This window comes from Mirounga angustirostris, unplaced genomic scaffold, assembly GCF_029215605.1.
Source record: "Mirounga angustirostris isolate CCGP_5_RB_7025 unplaced genomic scaffold, mMirAng1.0.hap1 SCAF_4, whole genome shotgun sequence".
Lineage (NCBI taxonomy): Eukaryota > Metazoa > Chordata > Mammalia > Carnivora > Phocidae > Mirounga > Mirounga angustirostris.
In genome coordinates this window covers 181,864,217-181,881,793 of record NW_026991712.1, presented here as the reverse complement: position 1 = coordinate 181,881,793, position 17,577 = coordinate 181,864,217, and positions in this window count along the sequence as shown.

Genomic DNA, 17,577 nt, shown 5'->3' with positions numbered 1-17,577 from the left:
AGGGTCTTGATCACATGCTATCAGCCAGGTTTGGGGCGTCCAGGGAAGTTGGTCTAGGGGTGTACTATGATGCTAATACATCCAGAGAGGCCGCTCTCTGTGCGGTGTGACTCAAGGGACATCCCAAGTCCACACCCCTGCACCCCTGCCATATCCCTCCCTGCTCCCCCCAGCCTGCCTCAGCAGCGCCCCCATTAGGGTCACAGTGGGTTTCACAGGGAAGGCTGGGGCACGGGGTCTATCAGTTTGCCAACATGACTGCCATCAGTCTCCCCCAGCAGGTGGCAGGACTCGAGCGCGAGGACCGTCCCTATTTTACTTAGGGTCGGAAGTCAGCCCGAGCACAGTGCCTGGGCCCACAGTGCAGGTGCTCAGGCACTGGTCGTCTCCTGACCGAGTTCCTTGCAAGCGGCTAGACCTTCCTGGGCTGCCCGATGGTGAGAGCCTGCACTGCTGCATGTCGCCTGCTGACCCTGAGCAGTAAGGACAGGTGCGTTCCCCTCGGGGTAGGGAGTGGAAGGGAAATAGGGCAGGAACTCGTAAGCTCTTCTAAAAGATCCAGCCCGTCTTCTTGGTACATGGAAGCCTCTACATAAATGTTTGCTGAGCGACTGAGTGAATGACAATAATAAAGCTATCGCTGCGTGTTAGGCATTGTTCTAAAAGCGAAAATACATTCTTTTAATACCCCATGAGTGGGGTATTAAGGTCTCCTTTGCAGAAGAGAGGAAACTGAGGCTCAGGGAGTTTATTAAATTTTCCCAGGGTCACCCAGCTAGTAAGTGACGGAAGCACAACACAAACCCTGCACCTCATCTCTGTCTTGTGTGCCCTGCAGCACCTGGTACATTGGGGACTCAGTCAGTTGGTCTGCTCTTAGCAGTGGGGGTGGTTGAGGAAGTGGGCACAAGGCTGATGGTGGGGCTGCCCAAGAAGGGGGCTTCAGAAGCATCAGAGAGGGACCAGCCTTCACGATTTCCCTGACCCCGCCAGTGCTCATAGGCAGGGGTTCCTGGAGTTGCTCCCAAGAGTGTGCAAGTGATTGGGCCAGCTGCCGGCCCACAGAGGTGGCCCAGGGCCCAGGGAGGTGGTTCCCAGCATGGAGGGATAGCCACCTCTTGGCAGGGGGTGCCCCAGCAAGGCATGCAGAGAGCCTGCAGCTGGCAGAAGAGACAAGCAGTTGGAGGGAGAGGAGGCACCATGGACTGGGTATTGCCCCTTCCCGTGCACCTCCTGGGCCCACCGTGCCGCCCCCTCCAACACCTCCATGGGGCTGGCTCTGCAGGGACAGTAATGAAGCAGCTTGCCTCACCTGCTCTGGTCAGTCTCTCATCCCCAGATCATGGAGAGTGACCACTGCCCACCCACAGTGACACGGGGAGGTCCGTTCGCGTTAAATTTCTACTTCTGCACCCATTGGCCCATGTTCATTTTCTCTGTTTCTTGCAGTCCCCACCGAGCCACTGACTTGGAGTGCCCACATCAGGAATGTGGGTGACTCTCCTTCCTGAGAATGTGGCTGGCTGCCAGGCGGAGGCGGTGGGGGAGACTGAAGGAGCCTCTCCCCACCTTCAGGGTGGGGCGGCCCCTGGAGCTGATAGTTACACGGCGTTTGGGACACAGAAGACTCAGTGAGACAGGCTAATGCACATCACCGAAAGAATAAACACTGGCAACCACGGTTCCCTGCGGGTAGAGAAGGGGGTGCTGGATGGAGCTAATCAGCAAGGCTTCCAGGCAGGCTTCCTGGAAGAGGTGATGATGAGTTGTGATCAAGGCTTCCAGGAAGAGGTGGCCATGAGGGCGATAATTTCCGTGGAAGCTGAGGTGCTGGCAGACCCCAGCTGGAGAAAGTCCCCTGATGGCTGCCTGAGAGTTTGGGTGAAGCTTCCTTCATGAAGCTCTCTGGCCGCACAGCCAGACAACTGCAGCACTGAGGCAGGTGTGTGAAGGGCCATCCCCCACTGCCAAGGTCAAAGGCTGAAGAATGAAACACCCTGACACCCCCTTGCTGAGAAACAAACAGGAGGGGAGGGTGGGGCATTTAATCAGCCCAGGCTGCCAATACCTAATCAAGATGAATGGCCGTGAGGGAAGAGGCCCAGGCAAAGCATCATTAGGGGCTGGGAAGACTGCCTCAGCTCTGGGCTGCACCAGCCCCCCCCTCCCCCGGAATGCCAGCAGCGAGGTCCACATTCAGGAGAGATGCCCAGGTGGTTGGAGGTCACCACTGTCACCAGCTGTCCCCACCCAGGGCCTTCCAGTGGACACTTCCCTGGCCAACGACCTTTACTGAGCATGCTCTGACCAGCTGTGTCTCAGGACTGAAGATAAATGGGGCACGCCCCTGCTCTTGGAGACTCACAGTGAGCTGGTGGCGAGAGCACACGCGCATACGTTATTCTCATGCCGTCGCAAGTGCTGTCATAGAGGCCCAAAGGGTTGTGGGAGAACGAGGGTGGCAGAGATTAATTTCTCCACGCCTCATTGTTCCAGACCCGGATCATCAGTTCTCGGCTTACAAGAACCTCTTTCACCCGGGCTTCTGACCGCGGGTCCTCTCTGGCGCCACCTGCAGGCGGCTGCGAGGCCAGCCAGTCATTCACGGTTAATTGAGCAAGTACGTGCTGTATTAACAGCCCTGGGCTAGGCTCTGGGACGTAACGGTGAGTGAGACCTGGTCCTATCCTCAGGAATCGTGCAATCCCAAAGGAAAGACAGACAAAAAGGCCCTCCTTCTATCACTCGTGGAGTCTGACAGCACCGAGTTTAATCAAGTCCAGGCTGTATCGTTTGCCCACTGCGTGCGCTCAGCCAAGCTGTGTTACCCCTTTGAGGGGGTCCTTTTCCCCAAATGCACCCTGGAGAGAGGTAACATCATCTCCTTGGGCTCCCCTCAAAGTTCCACAAGGGTAGAACATCCGAGAAATGTCTGAAGTCTGTTTTATCAGGGTTGTCGTTATAATAAAAAAATTTGCCCATATGCGCACATGTGTGCGTATGTATGTGCGCACTTACGTATGTGGAGGGGGGCACCTGCCATCTGCGCCCTCACCAACAGGATAATTATTATTCTGGGTTTTCAGGAGGAGCTGAAAGTTAATGGAACCCAATGCAATGAGCGACACCTTGTAAAACAATCTCAATTACCAGATAACCAATCTCCGTGCAATTCCAGAGAGGATAAAAGGAGACCACGGGGATTTGAGCAAACGAGAGCCCAGAGCTTCGGGCAGAGGCAGGGAGATGGAACTGTTCCTTATCTCGCCAGCTCAGAACAGAGGTTGGGCACAAGGGCGGCCTGCTGCGCTAAGAGCCATTCCTTTTCCGAGGGACGAGGAGGGGATGGTGAAGAGCAAAGATAACTGAGTTAGTCAAGTGGGAAAGAGCCCTCCTCCCCACCCCCCAGCGGCTGCAGCTCAATTCACCTTGACTTGCCCTGGATAGCTGGGAGACCTGCTTCCCCAGGTCCCCTGGGAGAGGCCAGGTCCTGCCCTGGAAACGCCGCTGGCTGCCTGGGTGACCCGGGACGCTAGTTCTCTAGCCCCTTGGGGTGGGTTTGGCGAGCTGGTGGGGGGATGGGGTGGGTGGGAGTGACATCAGCCCGTCCACACTGCCTAACCACCGTCAGAGGGAGAGTCTCCATCCTCTGGGTCCAGGAGGCAGGCTGGCATTCACCAAGCTCTTCATGCGCCTCTCGGCCTGGCCTCCCTGCAGCCCAGACAGGTACGGCCTCAGCTGGCTTCACGGGCTGAGTGGTTATGGGACTCGCTCGAGGTCACAAGACCACTGAAGGGCAGCCCCAAATTGGCTCCTCTCGGGCTCTAAATGCGGCACTCATTCGGTTAAAAATCTCATTTTCAACACTTCTCCTTTCTTGGGAAGGGGGGAAAGCACAATGGGTTGTTTTTTTTTATAAATCTCACTTTGAATTTAAACCTCTTTAAAAATGTTGAAAGAACCACAGCTGCCTGTCTGTCATTGTCTTCCATTCTCCTTCCTGCGTCTCCCCTCACTCCCCTCCCCTCCCCAGCCGCACTGAGCTCCCCTGCACAAGCTGGCTGCTCTGGCTGCCGGAGGAGAGATAGAAGAGGTAGGGTCAAGGGCCTGTCAGAGAGAGGGTCTCGGGGTTCCCACTATTTGGGAAGGGGCTGGATGATCCCATGCTTTGTGCCCTCTGACCCCAGAGATCGTCTTAGCCATCCCTCCAATCTGGAGCAGAAGCGTGGCTCCTGCAAATTTGGTAGTCATCATCTTCAGGCCAGAGGGTCCTCAGACAAAATCACGTAAGGAAAGCCACACTGCGGGGCCTCCTCAGCCTTGTTCTTCCTTCTTTCGCCGTCTGACCCGAAAGAGGCTCACACATGTGTGTTATCATCCTGGAGAGGCATAGCAACTCCATGAGGGAGTTAGAACTGTTCCCATTTAGAGATGAAGAGACTGAATCTCCTGCAGCAAGATCAAGCACCTTCTCTCAATGTCCCCAGGCAGATACAGCCACTCATGGTTGTGGAGCCGGTGGCCCAGCCAGGATTGGAAGGCAGGTCCCGTGACTCCAAATCTAGCGCTCTTCCCACCATGCTCTCTGGCATGCCAAGCCTCAGTCCCAGCCTCCAGAAGGCAGGGGTGGGATTGCTCCTGAAACCCGGGCCCAGCCCGTGACAGAGAATGCAAGCAGAGCGGCAGGCCTGACCCTGCGGAGAGCAGGGAGAGCGGTGATGGCTCCCTGGGTGGGAATAAAGCAAACAAGTGAGGAGCCGCTGATTGGGAGATAATCTCATGAAATGATCAAGCGCCAGTTGCTTCCGCAGCTGCAGGGCTGCATCTGGGCCCAGGGCTGACGTGAGCTCCGCTCCCAGATCTGCATTGTCACCGCTTGTTGGAAAAACAGATGTTATTGTCCTCTGTTCCCGTCCCTTTGTCCCTAATAGGCACTTAAGCGCAGGAGGGGGAACGGAGAAATGGGGACGGAATCATGCGTCTATTTCAGGCTCTTTCCGGAAGCTTGCACTTCAGTGGGACTTGCGGTTTGGGATAGAGTGGGTGCAGGGAAGAACCTCCTCCCCCTGCCCCGAGAGTCCCAGGGCTGGCACGCGCCGAGGACTAGTTCTGTGAGGACCTGCCTCCTGGTCTCTCCTCGGTGCAGTACTTGGATGTTAGAGGAAGGGACGATGGGTACCCCCGGCCTTCTGCCTTGACTCCCAGGACTTGGGAGGTTGGGTGAGGTCAAGGGCTGATGGGCTCAAGGTCTTGAGTCCTATTCTTGTTTCAGATTCACTCATTCATTCATTCATCTGCTCATTCATCGATCTGCTGCCGAGCACATTCTTAAAGGCTTAACCTTCACCTGAGCTCTGACAGCAGCATGCTGATTTGCAGGCAAAAACTTCTCGTGGAAGAGCAGAACATCCTCTTCCATCAGGTCACCTCGGCTCTGACTTAATGGGAGCTCAGAGGCTCTCATGCACCGAAATAGCTCTGCAGCTACCTGCCCGGTACCTCTGCCTCTGCCCACCATCAGTCAGTCCTCTGGATGAAGGCATTCTCCTTCCCAAAGGTCCCCGCCAAAATACAAGTGCATAACTGAGGAGGGCTCACGGGGTGGGGGTGGGGGGGAACCTGCCCATCACCAGGGAGAACAGAGGATGGGGCCCCAAATGAATGCCACACAAGATGGGTAAGTTTTGGCAAGGGACAGATGAGAAGAGAGATGTCTAGCCCCTGCGCTGCTGCCTGGGAGGGAGGCTTGAGGGGCTCTGTGAGAAAACGAGGGATGCAGGAGAGCAGTTCCCAGAGGGACCTGGTCCTACCCATCACTGGTTGCCCAGCTCTGCTGAGACCCACTGCGTAAGACTAAAGACCTATCCCAGCCTTTCCACTCCTGGCTGGAGTGGGGGGAAACTTTTTATGCCCTGCGGACTCTCAAACCCCAGAAGCTCAGAGACAGGGCCACCTCTGTCCCCACAGGGGCCTCCTCCATATCTCAGTGGGGTAGAGGGGGCAGAGATGGGGTGGAGATGGACCCATCCCCTGCTGCCTTGCCTCTCACCACCCCCTGCTCTGTGTCTGTCTCCTCCCCCAGCAGGGGCCAGGGGCTGATTCCAGGTGCCCCCAACAAACCACTTCCCAGGGACAGAGAGTGCCCTGGGCCATCCCAATGAGTCTGATGAAAGAAGAGAGAACGTCAACATTGATGGGGGCAGGGGAGTCCCTGTCCTGTCATCCCCCCTTTACCTGATGGGCATTCGGCAGCTAATTAACTGGGGAGGTGCCCACCAGGCACAGATGCCCTTCGTAACCTCTTACTACTTAATATTCAAAACTTATTTCACCTCCCTGTAGCAGAACTTCTAAAAAAGTCACATAATTAAAGCACATTAGAATTCATTTGAAATGGTTTCCATAAAGACAATTATCTAGTGATGATTTCCAGTGAGTGCATGGGCTTACCGAAGAGGATGAGAGCTGAGGGAGGGCTTGCCCCCTCCGCTGTGGCCCACCCACTTTGTGGAACCACTCAGGAGCATCTTGGGAATGCTTCCTAATGCCCTTGGGCCCCTCCCCACCTTACTGCCTTCTGCACCAGTGTGAATATACCATCCCACAGCCTGCCCCGAACCTTCCCCCGCTCGAGTGACAAGGGGATGGGGGAGGAACATCAACCAGAACAAAATGGAAGGAATCTGGCCAGAGCCCCCAAAGGCTTGCTTACCTCTGGTAGTTCTTTATTCCCTCCCCTCACTCTTCTGCCCCCCTCCACACTCACCCCCTTCCACCCCTGCTCCCATGCTCAGATCTGGCGTGGCAAAAGAGGTGCTTTCTGGAGCAAAGGGTTTTGCCCTAAGGACAACACTCAAAAGACTCAGGATGGAGAGGAGCCCTGGGAAGTTGGAAAGCCATCTCCTTCCCCCAAGCAGGGACTCCTGATCCAATAGCCCTGAAGGCAGTGACCGTGCCTTAACCATTTCCCACGGACCTGGGCTGGGCAGATGGGCCTTTTTCAAGCATGTTCCCTCCGAATATACTTTAAAAACTAATCCACGGTGTCAGAAGTCAGGAGAGCGGTTGGAGGAGATTCGGGGCACATAGTAAACAGACGCATTCACTTTAAGAAGATTCATCTCAGTATACCCTGTAACTCGTACACTCTTCTGAGTGTACGTTGCGCCTCGATGAAACGTTTGCCCCAAAAGCCCTTTGTCAAGTAGAGATTAATACTTCCACAATTATATCATCGAAATTAAATAATCACTTTTTGGGTGAGATGGCACAGATAGTAGAAAACAGCAGATAATCTATAATTGTTTTGGGCTTGGAATGAGTGCATTACACACAACGTGCATTTGTTCACAAAAGACTTGCTTCTGCAAGTGTGTAATATTAAAATCACAATATTTTGTATTGTATATTAAATACATTAAATATTAAAATCAGGTGGGAATTTCTGAAGACATACTACTGAGCTTTGGGGGTGAGACGGCCCAGAAACTTCCGGGTGGCAAGGAAGTCAGATTGAGGCAGAGGTAAGAATTTGACAGAGGTCACCTCCTCCCTCCACCTCTTGTCCCTTTGCTCAGTGTCGGATGTGCTTGCTGCCACGTTGCTGGAATGCACATTTCTCTGCTGCTTTGATGGGTCCCAATGACAGGTCTTTTTTTTTTTTTAAGATTTTATTTATTTGTCAGAGAGAGAGAGCACAAGCAGGGGGAGCGGCAGGCAGAGGGAGAAGCAGGCTCCCTGCTGAGCTAGGAGCCCGATGTGGGACTCGATCCCAGGACCCCGGGATCATGACCTGAGCCGAAGGCAGATGCTTCACCGACTGAGCCACCCAGGGGTCCCACCCCAATGTCAGATCTTGAATGAGAGTCACCTCCTCTTGGTCTGAAGGATCAGAAAGGAACTGCCCATTAGAGGAGGGCTCCAGAGGCAGATTCCAGATTGGTGACCGTGGTACCCTATGTGCCATGAGCCCTCTTCCCCCTCTGGCACACCTCTTTGCAATATGCCTACTCTCCAGTCTCCTTGTCAAGAGGCAGAGTCTCCTTCACATCCCCCGGAGTCTGGGTTGATCTTTGGCTTCCTTTGGCCAACACAATATAGTGGAAGTAACGCTTCCCAGCCTAGGCCCTGACAGGCCTTGCAGCTTCTGCCCTCCTCCCATTGGGACTAACCTGAGACCACCAGCTGAAGGAGTCAGGTGTAGCCTCATGAGAAGCCACATGAAGCGGAGATGAGCTGTCCCAGCTGAGGCCCCCAGACCATCCAGCTGACAAGCCAGCACCAACCACCAGACGTGTGTGCAAGGCCCGTTTTAGATCCTCTGGCCATACTAGCCACCAGCTGACTGCACATGAGTCCAGGAAGGACCAGCCCAAGACACCCACCCACAGAATCACGAGCACATAAATAGTCGTTCTAAGCCCCTAAGTTTTGGGGGTGGTTTGTCACACAGCAATTCATAACCAATTACTAACACCCTTGCCTGAGCACCTGCTGGCCAATGCCAGCACCCCAGGGGACAGGACTATGCCCTCCAGTTCTCTGTCTGTTCTTCCATCTAGAAGCCCTGGAAGCAACTTTTTGCCCAAGATTTGTCTCTTTGCTCATCCCCACCAGTTTCCAGGGCTGACACGGCACTGCCCATTGCTCTTTATTAGTTTAATATATGTTGAAACCTCCAAATAGATGCTGGGGCCCAGGTGGAACAGATGAAATGTGACTAAGTTCTGGGGGATGATTGATAATGAGTAGGGACTGGAAAATCAATTGTGTTAATTCCTAGTCTGTCACTGGGACTGAGAATTAATGAGAAAATCTGTCTAACTTAATGGTATTTACACATTATACAGAGTGTGATAAAATTGTCGGCAGGTGCTGCCTGGCATTCCAATTACACAAGGCCCGCACAGCCCGAGGGGCAGGCCGGTCTGAGCTGTCCAGGACCCGGGCTGGGCATGCGGAGACTTACCCCAACTACCACACTAACCTCTGAGTAGGTCCCGGGCCCCTGCGTGGTCTCGGCCATGTGGGGTGTCTAACTGGCTGGTGTCTCTGGGATTTGCTGGAGGGTACGTTTCCAGGCCTGCTCTGGAGATAAGCACCCCAGAAGCCACGTGGGCCATCGGACAACGGCCAAGGGTGGGTTCAGTCTCATGTGCTGGCATGATTTGAGAGACACAGAGGGTCCTCCTGACTGACTTGACCCCTTCCGCATGGGGAAGACACCAGCCCTGGCCTATAGCACACCCACCCGAGCAGTCACTGTTGGAAGGCACCTTGAAGAGCCTCGGTCTGAGTGTTTGCTTCCTTGAACTTCGTAGACCAAGGCTTGTCCTGACCAGGGACATGGAGGTGTCCATAGAGGTGTCCCCAAGAACGCTCAGCTCCTGGTATTCACACCCTTGGGTGGTCTTCTTTCATACCGAGTAGGGCTGATCCGAGGGTCCGATAAGATACCGCAGACAGATAACTGATACAGGTGGGAGGGAGAGGAGTGGGCAGCGCCGGGGGGGGGGTCCCCCATGTGGGGTGTGGAGCTGAGCGAGGACATCCCCACATATCATCCCTTTGCTCTCACCCTGAGTTTTATTCAAATGAAACCTACTTGTGTGTTTCCCTACTTCCCAAATACACCCTGCCTCCCACCCCTTCCCCTCCCTTGAATATGCGGCTTTCTCCATGACTCGAGGCAGGGGTGGGGTCTCCGCCCTTCTTGCATGAGAGCCAGTGGCCCGCGGGCTAATAGAGCGATCACAGGATTGCTTGCAAGGGAGGCTCCACAGAGTACAGGGAGCTCGGTAGATTTTAATCCTTTCCCTGTTTAATCTTTCCTCTGCTTCCTTTGGCTCACACTTATCCACCTGCACTGCAGAGTTTCAAAAGATAAGCCCCACAATGAGAGATGGCAAACTACCCTGCTCTGCCTCCAACGGGAGTCGAATTCAGCCAAGTAGGAAACCACAGACTCTCCGCTTGGCCTCTGGGAGCTGGAGGGGCCTGCGGGAATCAGGGATGTGGGAACTTCCACCCCAGGCTGTCACTTCCTTTGGCCTCTGTCTCGGGCCTGCTCAGATCTCATAAGGCCCCTGGTTGGGCTGGGAGCTGGAGGGGTACCCCCTGGCGTGGTTGGTAAAGCCTGACTCAGCGAGGCCTCACGGTCAAGAGCAGGGGTCTTTGAAATCAGATAGGCCTGAGAGCAAATCTCAGCTTGGCCACTTCCCGCCCTGGGACTCTGGACCAGTGACATACTTCTCTGGGATTTGATTTTTTTTTTTTTTAAAGATTTTATTTATTTATTTGAGAGAGAATGAGAGAGAGCACATGAGAGGGGGGAGGGTCAGAGGGAGAAGCAGGCTTCCCACCGAGCAGGGAGCCCGATGCGGGACTCGATCCCGGGACTCCAGGATCATGACCTGAGCCGAAGGCAGCCACTTAACCAACTGAGCCACCCAGGCGCCCCTGGGATTTGATTTTGCTGGGCACCCAATACGTATGAATGGCCGGCAGTGAGACTCGAGTCTGCTGGTGAGCCCTCCCTGGTCACAGCCCCTCAATGAGGCGGCTGTCTCGCCTCTGAGCACCAGCCAGCCAGGCTGGGATGCCGAGCAACATAAGGACATTAAGCGATCCTTCAGGCCAAAGAATCCCCACATAACAAATTCATCCCGTGTAATAAAGAACTTGGCTGCACCCCTGCTCAGAGTGTTGGAGATCCGAATTGCTGCCTTGGCACTTGAGAGACACAGAAGGAAGAAATGAGCTCAGGGTCTCTGGGAAAAGACCTTTAAACCTGTTTTGGAAATCAGATTTGTCTGACTGCGGCGCATCTCCCCTCCAGGTCTGGATGAAGGGAAGGGACTCTGGAGGGCTGCCCGTGGGGCACAGGAAACAGTGGGCAAGGAAGGACAAGGTTCAGGGAAGGAGTGTGACAGTGTGACAAACGCAGGGACCTTCCAAGCAAAGGTCCCCCCCTGGGAAGGTCTGGGGGCAGTAGGAGAGAAAGGCTCTCTTGCTGGTGTTAGAAGGAGCAGACCTGAAACTCACAGACCCAGACGCAGCCCGCGCCCCTTCCATTCACCCAGGCCAAGCTCTGCCCTCCTCCCCACCTCGCATGGACCCTCTCTTCCTCCCCAAGCCTGCCTTTGACGCTCATTCATTTATTCATTCAACACCCTTACGTTGAGCAGCCTCTGGGTGCCAGGGAACAGGGAGGAAGGGCAGAGCGGATTCATAGAATTTAAGTGCTGACTTCCAGAGTTTATGGAACCAAGCCTTGCAGCTCAACCCCCTCAGGTATCCATGAAAATACAGGTTATCCCGGGGGTGCCCCAAAAGGTGACAAAAACTGCCCGTGAGAGACTGGTATGAGAGACTGGACGAGAGACTGGGAGCGAAAGCATTACATTCAAGGCACAGAGGTGGGAGGAGCATGGGGTGTTTGGAAAGGAGCAAAACACAGAAGAGGACTTGACTTCAGCTGTGTGGAGGAGGTACACGGGGATGTCTTCCCTCAGCTCCACACCCCACGTGGGAGACCCCCGGCGCTGCCAGCCCCTCTCCCTCCCACCCGTTACCAGTTATCCATCGCTGCACAAAGAAATACCCCCAAACATGGAAGCTTCAAACAATCACAAACATCTAGATCTTTGATCCCTCCCAGTTTCCGGGGGCCAGGAATTCAGGAGCGAGCGCACTCGGGGTCTCCCTGGAGGTTGCAGTCAAGATGGCAGCCGGGGCGGTGGTCATCCAAAGGCTTGACGGGCTGGATGACCTGCTTCCAAGATGGGGCACTCTCACATGCTGGTCGCCAGCCTCAGGAGGCCTCGGTTCCTCCCGATATGGTGGCAGCTTCCCCAGAGTGAGTGATAAGAGAGAGGACGAGGCAGAAGCTGCCATGGTTTTTATGAGCTGGCCTCAAAAGTCACAGCTTCCCCTATATTCCTGACTATAACTCCTGACAGTGTGGCTACCGGGGGGGCCCTGGGGTGGCTGTGTCTGCCCCCAGAGTGCCCAGCCCCTAAGCATGGTCACATAGGTGTCGCCAGGACTCTGTTTTGGAAATACTGACCTGAGCACCTGCTGTCTGGGAAGACAGACCCTTGCTGTGCACCCGCTCCCAGCTCTGTCATCATCCCATCTGCTCCGCCCATCTTACCCTCTGCTTGCTGCCCAGCTCCCCACCCCCCCGCTCCGTGTTAGAAGGAGCAGACCTGATTTATCTTTCATATCCAAAGACGGTGCTATCAACATGATTGGAGCCTAGGGGGAGCTGGGAACAATAATGGCCCATCTTTATGGAGCACTCACTATGTATTAGGTTGATAGCGAGCATCGTCAAAGGGCTGACTTCTTACAGCCTCTCTGTGGGGTTGCTATGCCCCATTTTGTAGTTGATGAAACTGAAGCACAGAGAGGGTAAGGAGGCTTGCCCAGAGCCACACAGCCCTTAGGGGCAGAGCGACGATCTGTCTCCAGAGCCCACTCTGCTAACCTTATATTTATTGCATCTGTGACGTGAGGCTCCATTCCCTCTCAATGAGGAAGGCTCGCTCATCGGACAGAGGTGGGGGTTCACCGTACAGCAAGGAAGTCAGAGGTTAGACATCTAGAAGGTTCTCCAGGCCACGTGTTGCGAGGCCTCAGAGTACCTCTGTCCTGTGTTCAGGAAGTGGGGTCTCCCAGACTACAGTGAGCCCTGAGGCAGCAACCAGGCCAAAGGGCTATGGCCTTTCCTTTTTTAATTTTTAAAAATTGTGTTAAAATAGACATAATGTAAAACTTACCATTTTAACCATTTTTTTAAGAGTACAGTTAGTGCATTCACATGGTCGTGCAACTGTCACCACCATCCATCCCTGGGATGTTTTCGTGTCATCTTGAGGTCTCTGCGGGTCCCCAGTTCTCCTGCCAACCGGGACCCCCTCCCTCCCTGCTCCCCCGGGCTGGAACAAGCCTGTGGGTGCAGGCTTTCCTCTTCAGAGGCAAGGATTAAAATGACCCACCTCTGATGTCTGCTCTGTGCATCAAAGGGCCACAGCTGTGCGGATGACGGGCTGTAACGCGGCATGAAAGGGAGTTTATCGATAGTACCCGGAGCTCGGTAACTCATAAACCTTTCATTAGTTTTACATCGATGACGGCTCAAGTCCTCGGAAGTAGATTTAGCCTGGAAGATAGATGTCTCTATAAATCATCATCTCTGAAAATTAGGGAAATGGAAGGAGCCTTTTTATAGGATTTCCCAGCAGCTCACTTGGGGGGCTTGCGTTCTTGCTCCCTTTCTGAGCTGACGTGGGATTCCAGCCTCGTGTCCTCAGAAGGAAAACACAATCGGAGGCTCAGAGAAGGGACTAGAAAGGGCACCACACCACTCTCTCTTTTCCCGGGGCACCTCCAAGCCTGGAGGCTGCAAAGCTGGTCATATTGGGGCAGTCTTATTATCTACGCAGAGGCTCAGGGAAACAGCTTTCTGGAAGGTGTTTCTGTGAGAGAAAGAAATGAAACAGCCGCAGGGGAGCAGACAGAGGAGCTTTAAAATCTAGCTCTCACCGGAAATGGGAAAGAAGAGGGGAGGCTTTTGCTTGCTAATGAGCATAATAGTAATCATAATAACACTTAGAGAGGTCTCTGCCACAGAGACAATTTACCAGTATGTTTTAGGTATTACTGGGAATGTTTCTTATTTGCCATGTGCTTTGTTAATGACTTAATATCATTACTCTCCCACTTTAGGGATAAGGAAACTGAGGCCCAGAGGGGCTAAGTGACTTGCCAGAGATGACGCCGCCAAACGTGGCAGGGTTCGGGCCTGACACCCCCCCACCTTACACAGCTGTTCCTCATCCTGGGGGCAGCCTCTCTTGGGCTTGACTTTGACAATGCCGCCTTCCCCTCTCTCAGTCTCTTCTTTCATCCCTCAAATAGAGAATCAACTTCATGTCCCCCAGACACAAAGTGGGAGGCCAGCCAGCCAGGAAGCTCCAAGCTTGGAGCTCTCGGGGAGGATAAACTTCCTCCAAAGGCAGAGAAAGTGGTCTGTTTCAGGATGATCGTCCACACCTTTGATTCATGGAGCCTTTGCCATGTCTCATGGAGACTTGGCAAATGTTCCCATTTTGCAGATGAGGATGTTCAGCCCTGCCCTCTTCCTTCCCCCACCCCTCCCGCCTCTGTTTCAATCACACAGCTAGTGGATGGCCCAGGCAGGCTGGAAGCGGGTCCTGGCTTATGCTGTGGTGTCCGAGGCGGGCAGATCCCCTAGGCAGCACAGATGAGCTCTGCGAAAGGCCGTGTCTCCAGCCAGGATGTCAGGACATGGGTCCCCCGCGGCTCCCTTTCTTCTGGGCCGGGGTCCCCCACTTGGTTCCCTGCTGGTTGGCTCTGCAGCTGCAGCCTCAGGTGCTCCTGCCCCCACTCCCCAGCCCACCCCCGGGGCTGCCCTCCACGTTCAGACAGACTAATTACAAGAAACCGCAGAGAAGCGCTGGCAGGGAGTCGGGCTTGGTGATTTGATGCACTGGGTGGGCCTCAGGACTCAGTGATGTTCACCAGGTGCCGTTAGGCTCCCCAACAAATCAAAGACTTTTCAATTTCCTTTCCTCGCCCCTGCTCCTGCCTCTGGGGGCCCGAGCTGTGATGGAGCGCAGGAGGGAGCCAGAGGGGAGCTGCTGCAGTCTTCCGTGCCGCGGAGGAGCGAGAAGGCTCCCAGCAAGAAGTGTCCCAGGAGGACTTTTACTCAGAAATAATATGCATGAGGATTTATTTCCTCATTGCTGGGCTTCCAGCTAAGTGCAAGCTTGTTTCCGCTAGGCTCAGGCAGGAGAACCCCCTCACAGTTTTCAGCGAAGCAGCCAGAGTCTGATTCAACTAGCATTTACTGAGCACCTACTATGTGCTTTACTCACCCCACTGAACCTTCAAAACAGCCTTCTGCGTTGGGGATGCTTATTCCTATTCTACAGATGGGGAAGGTGACTTCTTCAAGGTCCCCAGTTAGTAATAACACTAGCAGCAGACGTTTACTTTCTACGCCGACGTGCCAGGTGCCCGGTGTATACTCAACAAGCTCTAACCATTGAACTCACTTCATCCCCACAACCTTGGGAAGCAGGGACTGCTATCATCCCCATTTTGCAGATGAGGAGACTAAAGCCCAGCAAGGTTAAGTAATTGCCCCAGGTTACAGAGGTTGTGAATGATGGAGCTGGGATCTGAATCCGGGCCAGCTGGCACCAGGGATCACGCGGCCGAGCTAGAAATCGGGTCCAGTTCTTTGGTTCATGCCCAGTTCCTAAAAGCCACAGTTATTCTTGGCGTGGTGCCCTTCCTGTCCATGGGAGGAATGGGGTTTGGAGGGACTGGATCCAGGTACCTAAGGATCTCAGCAACTTTAAGGTCGAGACTTGGCTGCTCATCTTGATCAGGACATTTCAGTAGTGAGTTATAGAAACCCAACTTAAGTAGTTTAAGCAAAAGAGGGGCTTTTTTGACTGCAGTGACTGGGGAGTCCACAGGTGGATCTAGGGATCAGATGATGGCATCAGGGCTCAGTCTGTCTGTCTCTGGACCTCATTCACCAGCAGCTCTCTCTTCTGTCCTCATGGCAAGGAGGTGGGGGGGGCTACATACATTGGCAGTGTGGGCACTGCCCCAAGGCTCCCAGCTAAGAGGCTGAGTGGGAACTAAAGTACACCCAACACTGCTTGCCAAGCTCTGTGCCCTGATATGCAATGCAGCGATGGCCCAGAGGGGCAGTTTTCCTAATTCCTCTGCCAGGACGACTCACCTATTCCTATTATATGTAAGATCTGTATAGGCTACTGGTAACCCTGACCCTTCCTCTTGGTGCCTAAGACCAATCGCACATCAGCACCCTTCCCCCACCTACCTGGCAACTCTATCAGATTCATACACTTAGTGGATATTTATGCAACCCCGACCACCTGACAGCTGCTGACGTATTCCTGCAAACTTTCTGCACCCCCTGCAGCTTGCATTCTGGTAAGGGATCCAGTTGGCTTCGCTCAGGTCACATGACTGTACTTGGACCAATCACTATTGCCCAGGGCACTTGATTGACAACCTCACCAGGACCACCTAGAACCCTCGTGGTTTCTCAGGGGAAATTGCAGGGCTAGGCTGCAGAAGTAACTGACATGCACTGAACTGTGGGATCCCAGCAAACTCATAGACCTTCTCTTCTTCGGCCAGTAACCTTCCCACCTTCACTGGGAGATGCCTGGACCCCAATTCTCAGAGAGGAGTGTTGTCCCTAAAGGGCTCAAGCCGTGTGCCTATCACAGGTGAAAACTCCCTCAGATCTTGCTCAGAAAGAAAAAGTCAGGGGTCAGGACTGTTTACCCAACATCATCGTCATCGTGACTTTCAGTTTAGGGAAGAAGAAAAATGATGAAGCCAAGGGGGGTGTCCATGTCAGGGTGCAGGGCCTAAATGTGACCCCCAGTTCCGTTGTCTGTGGGTTGGTGGAGGGCTTACTGGGTCTGATAAACATGGAGTACTAGTTATGTGCCAGGAGCCTCACCTGCCTTGTCTTCCTTAAGCCCCACACCTGCCAGGTAGGTGTTATTATCCCATTTTGCTGGTGAAGAGACTGAGGCTCAGAGAGGTAAAGTAACAGAAATATGCTTACTCTGCGGTGCTGACTCCAAAGCCCCCCCCCCACTGAACCCACAGAGACACCCCAAGCAGAGGGTGCCCACCCCGAGCCACCTCCCACATGCCCAAAGAGGGACCTCTCGCAGATCCCGTTTCAGCTCCTGGTCCCTGCCTCTCCTCCAGCCCACCGGTCCCTAGAGACTCAGCAAACCCTGCTGCAACCCCACCTCATACCATTTCCCCCCGCTCCCACTTACATCTGGGCGGCATCTCCCAGGTTCCTGAGCACTTCCACGTGCTCTCACCGGCAAAGGATGAACATCATCTGTTCCCTGAGGCCACCTCATCCTCCCGGGACACCTGCCGGCCCATCCCAGGCACAAAGTGAAGCCTAGCTGAGCCAATGCCCTGTCTGCCGCTAGAGGGAGCCCCCAGCGTGGCCTTGTGCCTTTCTCGGGTGCCGAGGGGTGGGGCCCTTTAGAAGGCCCTAGGGATGCCTTGCCAAGAGTCTTATGGAGACCTGGATGACCTGACAGGATGGTCCCACTGGAGACCGAGAGGCTCTGGTCTGTGTGCTCTTCATCTCCGTTAGTAAAGGCTGGGGAGATGCAAGGGGCTGGAAATGGAGCGCCAGCATCCAGGGCTGTGGGCGGAGGCTCTGCCTTCCCTCCCCTGTCCATTGCTGGTGCTGCTCACGTCCACTCCAAGTCAGAGAAGAGCACATGCGACTCAGCAACCCAGCAGCAGCTTTGCCGTCCCTCGTTCATTGATTCGCTGCCTCATTCAAAAAACATTTAGCGAGCACCTACTATATATAAGCACTGGGCTAAGCCTTGGAGATACAGACCATGGTGACCCAGACACCACCCCTGCTGTCATGGAGTGGTTAGTCTTGCTGAGGGGCGGGGAAGGGAGAGATGCATAAACAAGCAATCGGGGGCGCCTGGGTGGTTCAGTCGGTTA